Consider the following 17,332-nt stretch of genomic DNA (forward strand, 5'->3'; position numbering starts at 1 on the left):
CCATCAATGACTCCTGCAGAGCTTGAGGAGCTGTGCAAGAGCTTGACCTCGCTGTCAACACATCCTTTTTTCCACAACATTATCAGAGTCTTCCTAGAGTTGGGTATAAATGAAATGTAGATGTATTTTACAGGAATATGTAGATCCCAGCACTCACACTCACCTCTCTGCTTTGGCAATGCTAATCTGTCTCTCTCCACTGCTCTGATTTACAGCAGTCCTTAAAATGCAGACTAAGGCCTCTCAACAGTGTTTATGTCACTGTCACTTTTTCATTTTGTCTTGCTCTTATGCTGCCAAACAGGCAGGAACTGGCAGCCACTGTCTTAAGCATAAAAGCGAGTTGAAGAAATTAGTAATAGCCAAAGGGTATTGTGGAAACCAGAGGTGTGAGGGGAGGTGTCCAGGTTTCCAAACAGTGTGATTAAATATGGCAAGACAGCCTTGGTGAGTTAATACAGCACTGACTGCCCACAACTAACAGCACAATTTTACCATCCCAAACTATTCCAGGGAAATAGACATTTCTCACCATTGCCAGGAAAGCTGAATCGTTAATGAACGGAATGATGATGAAGTGCAGAAAGTCTTGGTTCTTGAGCAAAAGCACATTAATTTCTGGGCCATGAGGCTCATTTGTAATAGGGATTGAATTCATATAATCAATACAAAGGCTCAACACTGAAGAGAAGATTTTCTGAAATAAAGATGGATTTCTGTGCCAGTCTTTCTATGCAAAACACACTCCCAAACTGCATTTTTGTGCCCAGGAGCGGGTGTTTGGATGCCTAAATATCCATTTGTGCATACCAATGGGCAGTTTGCCTGTGCAACCAGAGGAAAAGCAATAGTGGGATGGGTTTTCCAAATCTGAACTCCCTGGTGGTGCTTCTTGGCTCTCACTTTGAGGAGAGCTGGCTCAGTGTGCTTCTGTGTCCTCGGTGTTTCTGGGAAGAATCCATGAGCCATTGAAGTGCTCCATGGCACAACTCCGAGCTCTTTGAATAGGGATGAGACTCTCCCTCTGTACCCTCTGCTCTATGGCAGTGTTTGATATTAATATTTCACTTTTCAACAGAAGTTCTCAAAACTCTTTTCAAGCCTTCTTGATGTTCACATCACACTTAAGGATGATGCAGATGCCCTAATGACAGGGAAAATGAGGACAAGAGGAGCTCAATATCACACAGTTGCAACCCTGAGACTGAAACATGAGATTTGAGTCTTGGTCCTTTGCTCTAACCACTAATGAATAATAATTACTGGCCATATTGATAATTAATAGTGCTTTTATTGAGCTTAATACACATAAAGTGCTGTTGAAAATCTCATTTGTTCACCCTTGCTGATCACTGGGGCTATGCAGGGTCTTCATTCTGCAACCCTCTCCACTCTGCAGATGTGGAGAACCAGTGAGTTAGTCAGACAGTGCTCCACAGTGGGAAGCTGAGCATTGAAGTGGTTTCAGGATGAGGCATGAAAAAGGATGGTCAGAGTCTGTCTTTTGGCATGTCACTGCAGTGCCTGATGTAGGGGTGCTTAAGTTGAGGACTTGGTCTCCCTTACTGCCAGAAGAGAAGCAAGCTCCATTAGAAGCCCATTCAAAGCATGTGAATTAGAAGCTATTTCCCTCTGCTGAGCCTCTGGAGAGATGAACATTAGAGATCTCAAGCCAGACATGAGAATATTCTCCCTTAAGTGCTTATTATTATTCCCATTTTGCAGGTGGGTGAACTGGAAAGGACAGGACTGCGCTAAATTAAGCGAGCTGCCTGCACTGGTTAGGCTCCCTCTTTGCACCCCCATAAAACTCCTGGAAATGTGTATGAGAGGAAAAAAAAAAAGAATGTAAAGCTGAATAAATCTCCAGGGAATATGTTTAGGTTGTAAAAATACAGAGACAGTATTGAAATATCTCAAAGTGCTCTCAGAATATATGGTGAGTCATGAGCACTGTATATTAAATGGTCAACGCTTCTTCAACAGAAGTAATTTCTCATGCGAGACCACAGGAGTCACAGGAGCTGGCGTTGCACCAAACTGCCTGATTCAGCAAGATATTAGCAGTGTGCAGAAGGTCTGCTCTTCTGTTTCAGCTTTTAGGCACTGGGAGAGGACAAAGGGAATTAGGAGATTCCTTACGGATTCAAATATCACAAGGTTTTAACTGTATGAGTTGAAACTTGTCAGAAAAAAAATACATAAAGAATAAATAATCATAGAAGCACAGAATGGTTTGGGTTGGAAGAAACCTTAAAGACCATCTTCTTCCAACCCCCCTGCCATGGGCAGGGACACCTTCCACTAGACCAGGTTGTTCAACATAATATATGCATGAAATTCATCCCTCCCCTGCTATTCCTTCTGTTTGTATGATGGAGCCTGAGTTTTATCTCTGTTTTCTGCCATCTGTGGCATTTTTTCCTAATATCAAAATTAGGTTGCAAATGTGATAGTCATTAAAAAACTATCCTATAAGAGAGTGTTTATCAGTTCTATCATTGCAGGTGCACTGGAAGAGTAATTGCAAATTAAAATGGCTTTGTAACAAGGCCTGAGTTAGCAAAAAAAAAAAAAAGAAAAAAGGCAGAAGAAAGGTATATTAATTTTTCTGAAATTAGAAGATACAATAACACCCAGAGAAAACATTTATCATTATGTCAGCAAGGAGGAATGTGATTGATCTTTGTAATAATGGGTTTCATAACTTTGAAGGTGAAGACAGTTGATCTATCTGGGTATTTTTCATATAACATCGAGCAAGTTAAATGACTTTATTTGTGCATCCAAAATGAAGGCTAATACAGCAAAGGCAGGCTTGGAAATTCCTCTCATTGCAGTTGGAAAGCAGGATGGCCCAGGCCATCTCCACACCAGCAAACCCTCTTTGAAAAGGTTGACCTCATGCAGTGACCTCATCGATGATGTCATACCTACAGGAACAGTGACTGACCACACCGTTCCTGGAACAGGTACCCCTTGGGCTACAATGGAGCATGGAAAAGTACAGAATCATGGAATCACAGCATATCCTGAGCTGGAAGGGACTCACAAGGATTATCGAGTCCAACTCCTGGCACAGGATCACCCCAAAAATCACACCATGGCAGAGAGGGACATCACAGCTGGGCTCCAGATTCTGGCTCTCCCTCCCCTGATCTGGCCAGGAGGCAACTACTCCTCAGGTGTGAGGAATGCCCAGAGTCCCCCTTGGATCCCTTTTCACACAGTTTCAGGGTTTGCTCTTCATACAAGAGCTTCTACTGCAACCAAGAGCAATTTTGTACAGTGAGTGCTCATCCCACAAAATCAGCAGTAAAAAATCAGCCTTGGTACTTGAAATATTTATAAATTGTGGCTAAAAGAAATGGTCTTTTTTTAAAAAAATAAATATATATATACGAGATGTTTATCCAGAATGTAAGCAATTTTTAAGGAACGATTCATATGTGCATGGTCATATCGTGTATATCTGTGCCCTTCATGCCACAAGCTGTTTTTCCATCTCTGGAGCCTCTGCTGAAGGCTGAGGTTTGCAAGGAACTTCAGATTTAGGCATGAATGAAGAGCAACAGATGGGAAATAGGAAACACTAGAGTATGCAGAGAGAAGAGCTTATAAAATGCAAGCAATCTGATTTTTCTTGAGGTAGATAGAATGGTAAAAATCACTTAAGGAAAAAGGCACATGCATGATCCAACACTTATCAGAACAGAACACTTAAATGCTTTGTTTTGAGTCCAGGAGCTGGAGGAGGAGTTATAAATGACATGAAAGTGAAAACTCAGGGCATTGGAGTGTAAATGGAAGGGCTCAGTGACCTGCAATTCCCTCCCAGTGGCTCGGAGACCAAATGTAGTGACAGACAAAAGAGATCCAGAGAGCAACAGTGTATAAATGCGACGCAGAAGGGAAAAGATTGCTCTGTAACAGAAACCAAACGGTTCCAGGAGTAACACCCTTCCCTCCTCATTCACAAAAAAGCAATATGAAACCACGGGGCTGTTCATGTGGGAAAGGAGGAACCTGGAGCAGAACTCCCGTTGACTTCACTGGCAGTGATGTGTGCCTTAAATTGGGAAGCACATGTGATGGGGACAGAGAAGCCACCTCACCATTTCAGCAGAGATCTGAGAGGTCTTAGAGCATTTTTTCCCTATTTAGTCTGTGCTTAGCTATCTTAGCCCTTCATTAATCAAAGCTCATGATGCATTGTAGATTTTTAAGTATTTTTAATTTTTTTTTTTATCAAGGCAGACAATTTAAATAGAGCTTGAGCCAATGTAATGTCAGGCTCTTGGCTGCTGCCTCACCCAGTCTTACCATTGCTGTGGGGAGCCCTTGGATGCTGGCACATAAAAGTTATGGGAGGAGCAGTGTGAAACCCTCAGGCCATCAGCACACGTGAGCTATTTCTGGTCCCAGTGTGAACCCATCTCCAGTTGTCTTCTAAACCATAACTCCTCATTCTTATTCCTTTAGAGGCTCACAGAGCTGTGCATGCAGCAGGTTTAAAAGCTCCTCCTGCCCTAGAAGTCACACACATGTATTTCCAAAAGCAGCAGGTTTCCACCAGCTTCAAGCCTTCTCGTGCAGTGCCACGGAAGCATTATGGTAATTCTGAGCACTGAACCATTTAAAATCTATTTTAATTGATTCCTGGCTACTTCACAATTCCAGCATATTGTTAAATCAGGGGTAGACAAAAGTAGCAGGAGGTAACATCTTTTGTGTTGCTGCAGGGAGATCACATCTAAAATAAGGCAGTAAATTCTGGGCACCTCATTGGCAGGGAAATGCAGACAAATTGGAAGGAATTCATAAGAAGAGCAATAAAAATGATTAAAGGCCTGAAGAGACTGAATTATGAGTGAAGATTAAAGGAACTTAATATGCATCACTTGGCTTAATGATGACTAAGAGGGGAATGATACCCTTCAACAAGTACATGGAGGGCATAAAGATCACAAATGAAAAGGAACTCTTTAAGGTGCTGAAGGACACACAGCTCAGGATAAAAGGAAACTGGCTCTCGACTTTCATCATTAAAATCTAATGGACCATTCATGGAAAAACAAATTCTGACACATTTATCTAATCAAGTTTCAGTATTAATTTTTGCCAGTTCCAGGGACAAAGGCATTGCCTGCAATTAAAGACTGAGCTTGAATTCCCAGATGCTCTCCAGGGATGTTCCTGCCAAGAGGAGTAATTCCCAATCCAAGTTAGGAAAAGAGCAAAAAAGCAACCTGGGTACTTGAAGGTTGATATACCCTTTACTGAGAGCTGAAGGATGTACAAGATATGAAATTAGTGATCTGTCTTTTAGGAATGTGTCTGTTGCCAAGATACCGGGGGCAAAATGAAAGTAATAATACATTTCTTTAAAATACACACATCCCATTAATTCCAGTGAGAATTATACCAATATTTTAATGGGAGAACAGACAGCTAAGAATAGCAAACCTTCCTGCAATTTTCTCACTGCATCGACTCACAGCTCAGAGCAGAGTCCCAGAGTTGGAAGAGAGCTGCAGTAGTCTCTGCTGGTGCCGGGGGGCCGTGGTTGCACATCCTAAGCCCAGCCTAAGGCAGCAGCTGGGCGGTGGAAGCCCCGGCTGGGACGGGGCTGTGCGGTGGCTCTGCTCAGCACAGCGGCTCAGCAGCACAGCGCTGCAAGTCCTAACGCTGGTTAAGTACAACATATATATCACCTTGTGGTTTTCCAGGCTCACTGCACGGAAACTTCCCCAGACAGATTTAGAGGTCCCCACCCGGGAAATTGTTTGCTTCCAGCTTCAGCTCCTGCTTTGCTTTGCTGAGTAAAGGGGGAATCCTCCAAGTGCTCTCTCAAGCTGCTCCTTTGGGGAACTTGGCACTTCCCTTTGCTCCTCATAGTTTAGGGCAGAAGGGGGATAGAGGCATTTTGGGGAAGTTTTTGTCTTTTCCTCTCACAACCCACATCCGTTTCTGGTGGAATTACTTTTGACGTAAGGATATTAGTTTATGCTGGTACCCAGCAGCAACATCCCTTGAGAAAAGCTTTGGAAAGCACTGCCTGGTGATGGGAGGTCATGGGAAAAGGGCTCCCCAAAAGCAGCCAGAGTGGGAAGCAAAACTCTCCCGAGTGCTTGCAGGGAATGAACTTCTTCCTCTGGTTTTTGAGTTTGGGAGAGAGGAAACACAAAGCAGAACCATCTGCATTTCTAACCCCTCTCTGTGAGAATAACCTAGAGATGCTGATGCTGCAGAAGGCACGTGGAGGAAAAGCAGCCCGTTTCCCAGGATTAGCATCCCATTACAGTGGTGCTCTGAGGACACAATCTGATTTATTTATCCCAGGCTTAAATCTGACTATAAATGCACAGCTCTGTTGCTGTCAAAATCAGCCACTGGACCTCTCCACCAGGCTCCTTCACCACACCACAGTCAGCAGCAACGAGGAGGACTCCCTAGCTTAAAAATCACCTTTTAAATTCACACACTTGCACTACTAGTTGTAGTTGCCTGATTTTCAACACCTCTAAATGGTTTTCTTTCACCAGATAAGCCTGCTCAGAGCTAAGAAATACATACAAACTTGTTTGAGAAGTGAGATGATCCTTCATATGTTGCAGACTAAGCATGGCAACTAGAAGAAATTGTATTTACAGAGGTGGAGGTCAGGAGCTTTCTTTTTATGAAAACCAACCCTGTCAGACATAGTTCTACTAGAATGTCTATATGGAAACATCTTATTTTTCTCCTTCTTTGAACTTCTTGAATTATGGGAATTAAAGTTCAGTCTTAGGTTTTAGATTTTTAAGTTGTTTATTCTGATTTTAGTTCCTCTGGTTATCATTACAAGAGCACATAGCGACAGCACAAAGGGGAATGGCTTCACAATGACAGAAGACAAGGTTAGAGTGGATATTAGAAAAAAATGATTTATTGTGGGGGTGCTGAGGCCCTGGCACTGGTTGCTCAGAGCAGCTGTGGCTGCCCCATCCCTGGAAGTGTCCAAGGCCAGATTGGATGGGGTTTGGAGCAACCTGGGCCAGTGGAAAGTGTCCCTGCCCATGCAAGGGGGTAAAACAGGATGGGCTTTAAGGTCTCTTCCAACCCAAACCTTTCTATGATTCTATGATTGCTCATGGTAACACAGTTAATTTTATGCCATAAAAGTTTGTATTTTCCTCCCCTTTTCACTAGGAAACATTGAAGATTGATTACCATTTTCTGTGAGAATGGTAGACACAACCTTTGTGGAGTGTCTGGAAGTTGAGCTACCATGTGTGTATAACACCATCAAGATATCTACTCCAGCTGCAGGGTGGTGAGAAATAATGTAAACAGAAACTTCCCCAGGGAATGAAGATCTTGTTTTCATGACAGGTTCTCTGATTTTCTGTATTTAAAAATATTTAAAAATACAGAAAAAAGAAGAGAGTATAATTACACAGAAATCTGGCTAAGGATAATTGCTATTCAGAGCATCCCAGGAGGCTGAAAAAGGCCTTGGAGGGCAGCATATTTAACCCACAGCAGAAACACTGAATATGTGTGAGTATTTTATAAATCACAGGTTTCACTTACTCAGAGGTTTTGTTCTGTGTGGGTTTTTTTTTAACCTAAACACTAGGTGACAATCAGATGTGACCTGAGCAGATGCATTCACTGTGCTGTAGGAATTGTGTGCATATGTGACTTTTAAAGTCTGTCTTTTTTTTAACATATGGTCTTACAGGTGTACAATTACTCCCTTGAAATCTTCAATCTGTTTGGCTCCCAGTCATAGCCTTTTTTTTGCAATTTGTAAGCTTCTGCTTTGCGTTTTACTGTTAAGTTACATGTGGTTTCACTTCAAAAGAGATTCCCACAAATCTGTGTAAGTTTTAAATGCTTCTGAAAGTTAAAACCAAAGATGGGCTTGATCACGAAAGGAAGTACTAAATTAGGAAGTTTACTGTTCTTTCATGTTTAGCTCGTGCTTCATCATCTCAAACTTAGAAATAACATTGCTGAGTATTAAACACATGGATTTAAGCCTAACATTTCATGTTAGGAGGGAAATACAAAGTTTCCCTCCTCTGATACCATTGGCTTTGCACATTGCATTGAACCTTCACGTGAAAGTGTGTGTGCTGCATCACAGAAGGGATGTGCACATATCACATGGGTGACAATAACTATACATTTAAATATACATTTATCATCATAGGATCATAGAAGAGTTTGGTCTGGAAGGGATGTTAAAGACCACCTAGTTCCAGCTCCCTGCCATATGTAGGGACACCTTCTACTATCCCAAGTTGCTCAAAACTCCAATTCAACCTGGTCTTGGACACTTCCAAGGATGGGACAGCCTCAGCTTCTCTGGACAACCTGTGCCAGGACCTCCCCACCCCCACAGCCAGGAATTCTTTCCTAATATTTAATATAAACCTGTCAGTTTAACAGTTTGTATGTGTATTAACTTTATATATATATTTACATATTTGTAGTGGGATCCTCTTGTTTGAGAACAAACCTCACGTTTACTGAGTAGAAGGTTTTGGCTTCTTAGCCCATGTCTGTGCCGTTGCCGTTTCAAGCCTGGCCCAGGGCAGTAGATGCTGCCGTGCTCTGCAAGGTGTGCGGCAGGAAGGTCTCTCTCGCTCCAGCCGCGGAGTCTTGGCAGCATCTCAGCCGCGAGTCTCCTCGGGCTGACCTCTGCCTGCACACCCGGATTTGGGATGCCGGTGCCACCTACACGCCGTTCGCTCGGGACAGCCCGAATTCCTTTCGGGTGGACCAGGAGAGGTTCATCTCCTTCCCAAAGCTCTCGAGCCATCCCACTCGGTGCCGCTGCTGGCGGTGCTGAGGGACCGGGATGCCGCGGGGGCGATACCAGGGACAACCCCGTATCCCGCCCCACCCGGACCGAGGAGCTCCGCGACGCTTTCCCCTGCAGCGGGACGGTTCTGTCCGTTTCCCCCGCTCCCCTCATCCCCGGGGGTACCGCCGGGGACCCCCCGCCCCGTGGAGCCGCGGGGCAGAGCCGAGCGGCAACACTCCGCCTCCCGGGCTGCGCAGCGCGGCCGGGGAGCGGCGGGGCTGCTCCCTCCCTCCCCCTTCCTCCTCCTCCCTCCTCCTCCTCCTCCTCCGCCCCCCTCCCGCAGGGCAGAGCCGGCGGAGGCGGCGGGCGCGGGGCAGAGCAGAGCCGAGCCGAGCCGGCGGAGGTGGGTGCGCCGGGCGGGCGCCGCGGGGATGGGCGCTGCGGGAAGGGAAGAGAAGGAAAGGGAACGCAAAGGGGGCTCCCCAGGCCGCGGCTCCCCAAGTTTGGAGGCAGAGGGACTTTGCGGGAAGTTGGGCATCCAGCCCCGGCGGCATCGCCGGGCGCGGGGCGCGGAGAGCGGAGCCCCGGGGGGGGCGCGGGGGTCCCGCAGCTGCATCCGGCTCCGGGGGCGCGGAGATGTCGCCGGGGGCAATCCTGGCGGGGACAGGGGTGTCCCCGGTTAGCAGCGGGCAGAGGCACCTCGGGGCTCTCCCCGGGTGCAGCATCTCCCGGTGCTGCGGGCGCGGGGCACGGCCGTGGGAACGCGCCCTGGAGCAGCGTCGTGTTCCGGGGGGACGGAGCGGTGACAAAGGTGCCGCAGATGGTGTCACCTCGCCGGGCTGCCCGCGCTGGGCAGGTCCCTGCGGCCGCTGATGAAGCGGGGTTTGGGGGGGTTTGGGAGAGAAGACACTTGCAAAGGGGCTTTTCTGAAAGAACCATTCAATTCCGGCAGCGCATCCTACCTAGAGGGGAGCCGTGGACGGATGTTGCCATTCACCGATGCATGTTTTTAGGTGAAGAGGGGTATTTCTCAAATGCAAGCTGTTGGCTGTTAAAAATAGCTTCATAGCTGCTGAGAATGCAGGCAAGGTTCAGTGACGGGTTATTATGGTCGGAGTCTGTTAAGCAACAATTCACCAGCTGAACTTTGGTGGTGCCATATACAATCTTCTGTGCTGCTTCACTGTGTTACTACGGCTGTACTCTGCAGTCATTTGGCTTTCTTAGACACAGCCACATTTGTAGGTAAATGGGATGGATGGTGCATTTGAACACCTACCAAACTTTCAGATATGAAAATTTATTTTTTTAAATTTTATATATTATGTCATTCTATGGCCTAAAGTTCCCATCACGTTGACTTCCTTGCATATGACATCAGAATGGTTTCACTTCTTGAATTGTTAGCCAGACTAAAAACCCATCATCATCATCAACTCCTGTAGGACAAACACGTGCCCTTTGTATGTTGTGACTAAAAGAACTCAGCGTAGCCAGCTGAGCACATCACAGATAAAATCTCAGAGTTTGTTGGAACTGTTCATGAAGAGTAAATATTTTTAAGGTTTAACTGAAAATCTTATGCACTCATTTGGATAAACAAACACCTGATTGAACAGCACTGCACTTGGTACCAACTGGGCACTACCTGTTCTCTGGCAAAAAGGGAAATTTCCATCAATAAAAAGTCCCAATATTTATATTAACTATGCATATATTTATATCTGTGCTGTTTATATACCTTGATATACATGTTTTATATACAGATACACACACATATTTATACACTTATAAATAGTAAATGTCACTCATAAACAGTAAAAGCAAGAGTTGCCTTGTAGCCTTTTTTTGTCAGTGATTAAAACGTTGTCACATGTCTCTTGCCCTGAGAGCTTTGCTGCTGCTGCTGGTGCCATTTCACTCTTGGGCATTCAGTCAAAGGATTCATCTGGCTCTTCACATGCCAAAAGAAAGAAAATCAATTTGAATGCAGAAAAGAGGAAACTACTTGTATGAAGATTTAGTAGTGAAACTACCTTCTTTCTTTCCTTTTTAATTTTTTTTTTAATAGCACTTAGATCCTGTGTCTGAGTGCAATCACCATGCAGTTCTCAAATCAATAACAAAATAGTTTTATGGTTCAGATTTTGTAATAGGAGGACTAATGTCAACTTCAGAGTGTTTTATTTGGTGGTTTGTAACAGGAATATCATGACACAGTGGAGATTTACATGTCAAAACACTTAATTCCACTAATGCAATGGAAGATAGTAATGGATTTTGTCTTTGTTGTTAAACTAAAAGTAGGTACCTGGAAATCACATAAATGGGAAGGTTGAAACAGACCCTCATATTTGAATTATTTCATGTGGTTGAAGTGGAAGGATGAAGGTATATAATCCTCTAGCAGCATTAGCAAGGATGGGATTATGTAGGCATAATCATAGAGATGCAAATAAGATACTGCTTATATTATATTTTAACATTATTTTAAGCACCCTGTGGCAGGAGCTCTGTGAGAATGGGGAGTTTCAGTGTTGGAAGCCCAGGAGATTTCTCTGTTAACTGAAATGTTTTTAAAGATGGCCTGTGGTCTGATACTACAACATCTCTCAAAGCATGGGTGTATATTTAAGATCAAGTTGTTTGATGGATGACAGCAAACTCTGCCAAGGTCAGGAGTTATTGTTAGGTGGGATAATACAATTTCTTCACTGCTAAGGATTTGTTATCACATTCCACTGCTTACTAGGAAGGGAATCTTTCTTATTATTAACTACTTTTTCTACTCTGAGTGCTTCCTCTTATGTTCATGGAGCAAAACCTTAAGGAGCTGTAACTCGGCATTGTGTTACCTTTAGGTGCTGATGTCCAGGGATGAGCCAAAGGAGGGCTGATCTCACCTAAATAACATATTGCTTTAAGAACTTAGAACACCCAGCTGTTCCTCTTTCAGTACAGATACATCACCTAGGTGAAGAAGGCCATGACACCAGCAGGTGTCAATATATTCCTTCTCCCTCCCAGTTACTCTTGCTGTATATCCCACAATCAGGAACTCCAAGGAAATGTGCTGTCATAACATTCAGTGCTACTCTGGATACTTGCACTCTGTTCCCAACATCTTAGGGAGTTTGCAGAAGCTGTACCCTGGTTTGAACTGGACTCCTTAATCACTGTCTTCAGGTTTTCATTCTTTCCTTAACTGTCCTATTTCCCTCCATACCTCACACAGAGAGAGGTGATTCTAAATTCCTGCCATACTCCTTGGTTGGAGTTATGTTGCTCAGCTGGAAGAATCTGAAGTGCTGTGGAAAAACAAGGCAGATTTCCAATAAGAGCTTTTTTTTTCCTTCACTGCTTTCCTCCACAAATTAGTATTTATTATTTATCCATGGGGTTATTTTACTGAAATGCCCTTTTTTTCTTACTGACCAAGTGTGGTGCCAGATCTGGAGTCTAAATACAGCTCTTCAGCAGATGGGAGGGGATCTGTAAGCTTCTGCAAGTCCTTATCTCAAAGCAGCCTGAACAACACCCATCTCTCCACTTGCACTGCATTTTCACTCAAGTGAACTAAATGTCTGTAGCATTATTGACCTATCTCTTACAAACACGTGTGGCTGTGCATGTATCTCACAGAAAACACGTTGGACAGTCCCATGGGCTGTTTGTCCCTGTGGCCTGTTCCTTTGTGTTTCCCGGGCTCAAAGACATGGTGACAATTCCATGCTGGTTCCCTGATTTGGGTTTCAAACACGAGGGAGACAGGAAAGCCCCCGTGGAGGTGGAGTGCAGCAGGCACGTTGCAATGGGAGCTCTGTAAGCCTTTGATTACACAGCTGTGCCTGGCATGCTGCTGAACAGCACTTGAGGGGCAAGCAGTTAATGTAGCTTTTCCATGGAATATTTATTAATTTGTGTTACACCTGGTTTCCAGCAGCTGCTGAACGTGGCATGTAAGCATTAGCTTTAAGGAGCGTGGTGTCCTCTGAGAAGAGATAACCAGGTGATGTTCACGGTACCTTGTGAGCAGAAACAGAGGGGAAAATATTGTCCTGCTGGGTACTGGTGGCTGATGGCAATGGCAAGGCAGCTGTGGTGGGGAGGAGAGACCTGAGGAGTTGGTGAATGTGAACAGGAATGAGTGGTCCATGGCATACTGTGTCCCAGTGCTCTTTCTCTGTCCCCTGGTGGCAGCACACCAGAGGTCATAAGATAGAAACACAGACTGGTTTGGGTTGGAAGGGACCTTAAAGACCTTGTTCTGCCCCCCTGCCATGGGAAGAGACACCTCCCACTGTCCCAGGTTGCTCCAAGCTCTGTCCAGCCTGGCCTTGGACACTGCCAGGGCTGGGGCAGCCAAGGCTTCTCTAGGCACCTGTGCCAGGGCCTGCCCACCCTCCCAGCCAGAAATTCCTTCCCAATATCTCTTCTATCCCTGCCCTCTGTCAGTGTGAAGCCATTCCCCTTGTTCTGTCGCTCCATCCTTTGTTCCAAGTCCCTCTCCAGCTCTCCTGGAGTGCCTTTAGGCACTGAAAGGTCTCTAAGATCTCCCTGTAGCCCATTTAGACACTGGAAGGGGCTCTCAGGTCTCCTTGGAGCCTTCTCTTCTCCAGGCTGAACAACCCCAACTCTCAGATTTCCTCATAGGATTGATGCTCCATCCCTCTAATCACCTTTGGACTGGAGCACCTCTCTTGCATGGACTCTTCAACCCCAACACACTGCCCTGCTTCTCCTCATTCCTCCATCCAGCTGCTTAGAATTCCCTCAATACCTGAACTGGCTGAAACCCTTGATTTGCGAATCTCAGACGTGATGGCTGATTTCCTCATGAACTTGCCAGAAGTGAGGTAGCACTTGGAGCTCCAGGTGCAGTGAACCTTCCCCCTTGGTTTGCAGAAAGCCCCTGCAGTGTTAGGGATGGCAGGAGGCTCAAAGGTGGGTCCCTTCTGTGTCACGGGTTTCCTTGGAAATGAACACAGTTCTTTGGAGAAATGTTGTGATGGAGTGGTAGAGAAGTGCCACAGGCTTTTATTTTTTACATATATACCAAGCAGTATGAAATACACACTTTTTATTCTAAAACTTAATGTGCCATCATTTGGACTCATCCAAAATGCACACCATTTTATAAATAAATGTGGTTTTTTAATGCCAGCTCTCTATCTAAGGTGGGTCGTTCCTCACTGTACAAGGTGCAGATCTGTACCTAAAGAGCAAAATACTAAAACTGACATTTTTTTATTTCCTTCACGCCTTCCAGTAGGAAAAAATAAGTTTCACAAGGAGATATTTTTTTTCCTGTAAAAAACCTTGATGTTCAGTGTGGGTGAATGTACCCTGCTATCTTACCATAAAATTAGAAAAACTGATGAGATTGAAAAAGAGTTTTGTATCATTAAATTTTTTGGCATATATTGGTGCTTGGCTTAAATCTGACAAGTTTAAGTTAGACTGGTGACTTCTCAGGATTGCATGGAATAGAGAGAGGGACATTGCTTTCAAATAATGGCAGTCATCAAGTTACAGGTCAGTTTTAAGTGGGAAGAACTCTGAGATCAAACAAGAGTGAAGATCAAATGTAAGATTCAAAGTCGTGAAAACAAGGTAAGACTGTTTTGGAAAATAAAAACCTCTGTAAGGTACAGAGGAAAAATAATAAAAATTTATATGCAACATGTGTACTCATGAGTTGGGAGAAGCCTGGTAGATGGTAGTGATGAAAGAGTGCTCTGAAAGAGGGCAGGACATTTGAGGTGAGTTTATAATATTGGATTGTTTCAGGTGATTGAAGATGAGAATGTCCTTACATGCTCCACGTGCCCAGTTGAGTTCAGGTCTTGGAACAAGGAAGAAAAAAGCACTTAATTAAAGTGCTTTCGAACTGGCTCCAAATTAGTAGCGAAATACCAACAAATAGGAAAGACTTGAGGAATAAAAGGAACAGAAATCAGGATTCTGGAAGGCTTTGCCCATAGTTTGAAGAAAATGTAAGAGCCAGTGTTAACCTTGCTGGGCCTAAACGAGGATATAACGGTCCATGAGTGACAGAATTTATTAATCCAAAGAAGAACTCTTTGGTGCAGCCAGGAGGTTTGTCTGGAAAGGAGGTAAATCCAGAAACAGAAAGAAAAGGAGAAGGATGGTTTAATAGTTTATTAGGAGAATTAGATTTAATGAGATGGGTTTGCTTCAGGGCCAGCTTCTCAGAGGGGAGCTTCAGCTCCTGAGAATTCTTTAGCAGGTTTTAAAACCAATACTTTTTTTGCAAATCCATCAAATGCCTTATCTAATATTCCTTCCCAGCCTCTTTGATTTGAGCTACTTTTTAGTTGTAATTGGTCTTCTCACTGAGCTGTACAGATATTAGATAATGTTAAATAGATATTGATAATGTTAAATAAGTGAAATGGATAATGAATCTGAAATTTCTGTGATTTTCAAGGAACTCCCTGAAAGTTCAGCTTTTCACAGATTATTTCACTGTGTTAGGCTGGTGATTGTGCTCCTCTCCTTGTCTCTCATCACCACTCAGTGTATGTGTAGGGCTTCTGCTGTGCAGCTTATCCCTCTGGCTTGATTGCTGAAGCCTGAGGAAACCTCCTGGGGCCATTTCTGGAAAGGATTTTGGATTCTCTTGAAGTGGAAGAGGAGCAGGTTGATTGAATCCATCAGCAAGGAGATGGATACAACAATCTGACTGTAGCAAGCTGGGAGTTGGTCTCTTCTCCCAGGCAATTAGTGACAGAACAAGAGGAAACAGCCTCAAGCTGTGCCAGGGGAGGTTCAGGTTGGACATCAGGAGGAATTTCTTCATGGGAAGGGTTGTCAGATATTGGAATGGCTGCCCAGGTTGGTGGTGGAGTCCCTGGAGGTGTCCGAGGAATGACTGCTCTGGTCTGGGTGACAAGGTGGGAACTGGTCACAGGTTGGATTTGATGGTCTCAGAGGGTTTTTCCAACCTAATCGACTTTGTGATTCTGTGTTCAGGTTTTGAGCCTGTGCAGAGATGACACAAACTCATCTCCCTGAAGGAATGCAGGTTCCCACTGTGAGGCTGTGCTGCAAGATCAGGAATTCTCTGCTTGTTTTGTGTTTCCCTGGAGTTCTGGGCCAGGATAACAGCGTGACATCTGGGTTGTAACTGCATCTATTGCGAGTGATAAAAAGTCAGATAAAACCACTGCTGTGCATTAAAGATTACCCATAGAAATTACAGCACGAGATGTAACGATGGGCTTTTAAATTAAAGACACAAACCCCATGTTCTTGAGCCCTTCAGCATTGAGTGCTACAGCTTTATGTCCTGAGCAAGTCATCAGACCCATTCATAAAGTAAATTATTTAGATGAAAAGTTTCATAAATTATAAAGGTCTGAAAACAGTTTCTCAGGTTGAGAATTAACTTGCCTTAGGATCAGATAAGGATAAATCAGAATGAAACCACTATTGCACTTGACATTTACTATTAGAATTACTTTGTAAAGCTATTTATGCTGCCTTTAAAACAGTTTCAACAAGAAATGAGATGTGAGAGGTGAACAGAAGGGAAGAGTGGAACATAAGCTCATCCTCCCATTGAGGAAAGAGGAAATAATAATTTGTTTAACATCAGGTAATTTTAAATACTGAAGTTTTAAAGACTTGAGAGTAGATGTTGAACGTCAAAGGAGATCAGCAAAATTAAAAATACACAGGATAGTAAAATAGAATAGATATTGGTATCCATGGAAATCCCACGTGGATTTAATCTTGCATTAGGGTAGATAAAGAATAATTCAGCTTTTGGTTTTCACTGGTGTGAGGTGACCAGAATCTGTTTACTCCAAATTAGGAGCACTGAAAATGTTTTCCAGTTGTTTTGGAGAAACCCAGAGCTCTCTGCTCATCAAAGTGTGTGGCTGCAGTGGCAGGGCTGGAAAACCTGAGCAGGGCTTGGCTGTGACACTCCAGAGCTTGAGAGGGAGTAGCTTTTAGCCAAAGTCAGTAACTCTCTTAGAAGACTTCTAATCACCTGCTGCTCATTTCTGCCTCCAGCTTTAAAAATTGAGTATTCTTGAGGTGTGGTATCAGAGTCAGAATGTTGCAATAACTCATTTTGGTGTAATAGAGGGGAATGCATAAAAAGCCTCTGCTGTGTTTTGATAGCATTTTCTTTCAGTGGTGCCCATTAAGTGGGTGTAGTCATCTATCCAGTGTTCCACCTATTTGTCTTGCTGTGCTAGTACATTGCATAGTAAATGAAAACAAAAACAAAAACAAAAAACACTGAAATGTGCCGTGAAAATACAAACAAACATGTAAATATCAACAGCGACTTTTGTTGCACTATTACAATTCCTGAGTTCTGAGGCATTTCAGAATTACCAAATGAACAGAAACTTTATCACTTTATTTGTGTGTTAAAAATACTGGCCTGTCACTGAAACAAGAATATCACATCCATAACCACTAACCATTTTACACTGCAGTGCCTTAGTCACCTTCTTTCTTGTATTTTCAAAGATAGCAAATAATTCTGAAATGGCA

The 17,332-nt window shown here is 43.9% G+C and overlaps 1 protein-coding gene across 1 annotated transcript in view; it reads left to right on the forward strand.

Annotated features, from left to right (window-relative positions):
- Positions 1-9,111: 9,111 nt before the first annotated feature.
- The window catches only part of CHST15 (carbohydrate sulfotransferase 15), a 46,384-nt gene continuing 38,163 nt past the window's right edge, over positions 9,112-17,332 (forward strand). Inside the window, exon 1 of the mRNA XM_071563824.1 lies at positions 9,112-9,200. The gene's annotated coding sequence lies outside the window, so the exon portion shown is untranslated. The remainder of the gene's footprint in view (positions 9,201-17,332) is intronic.

This window comes from Pithys albifrons, chromosome 9 (assembly GCF_047495875.1).
Source record: "Pithys albifrons albifrons isolate INPA30051 chromosome 9, PitAlb_v1, whole genome shotgun sequence".
NCBI lineage: Eukaryota > Metazoa > Chordata > Aves > Passeriformes > Thamnophilidae > Pithys > Pithys albifrons.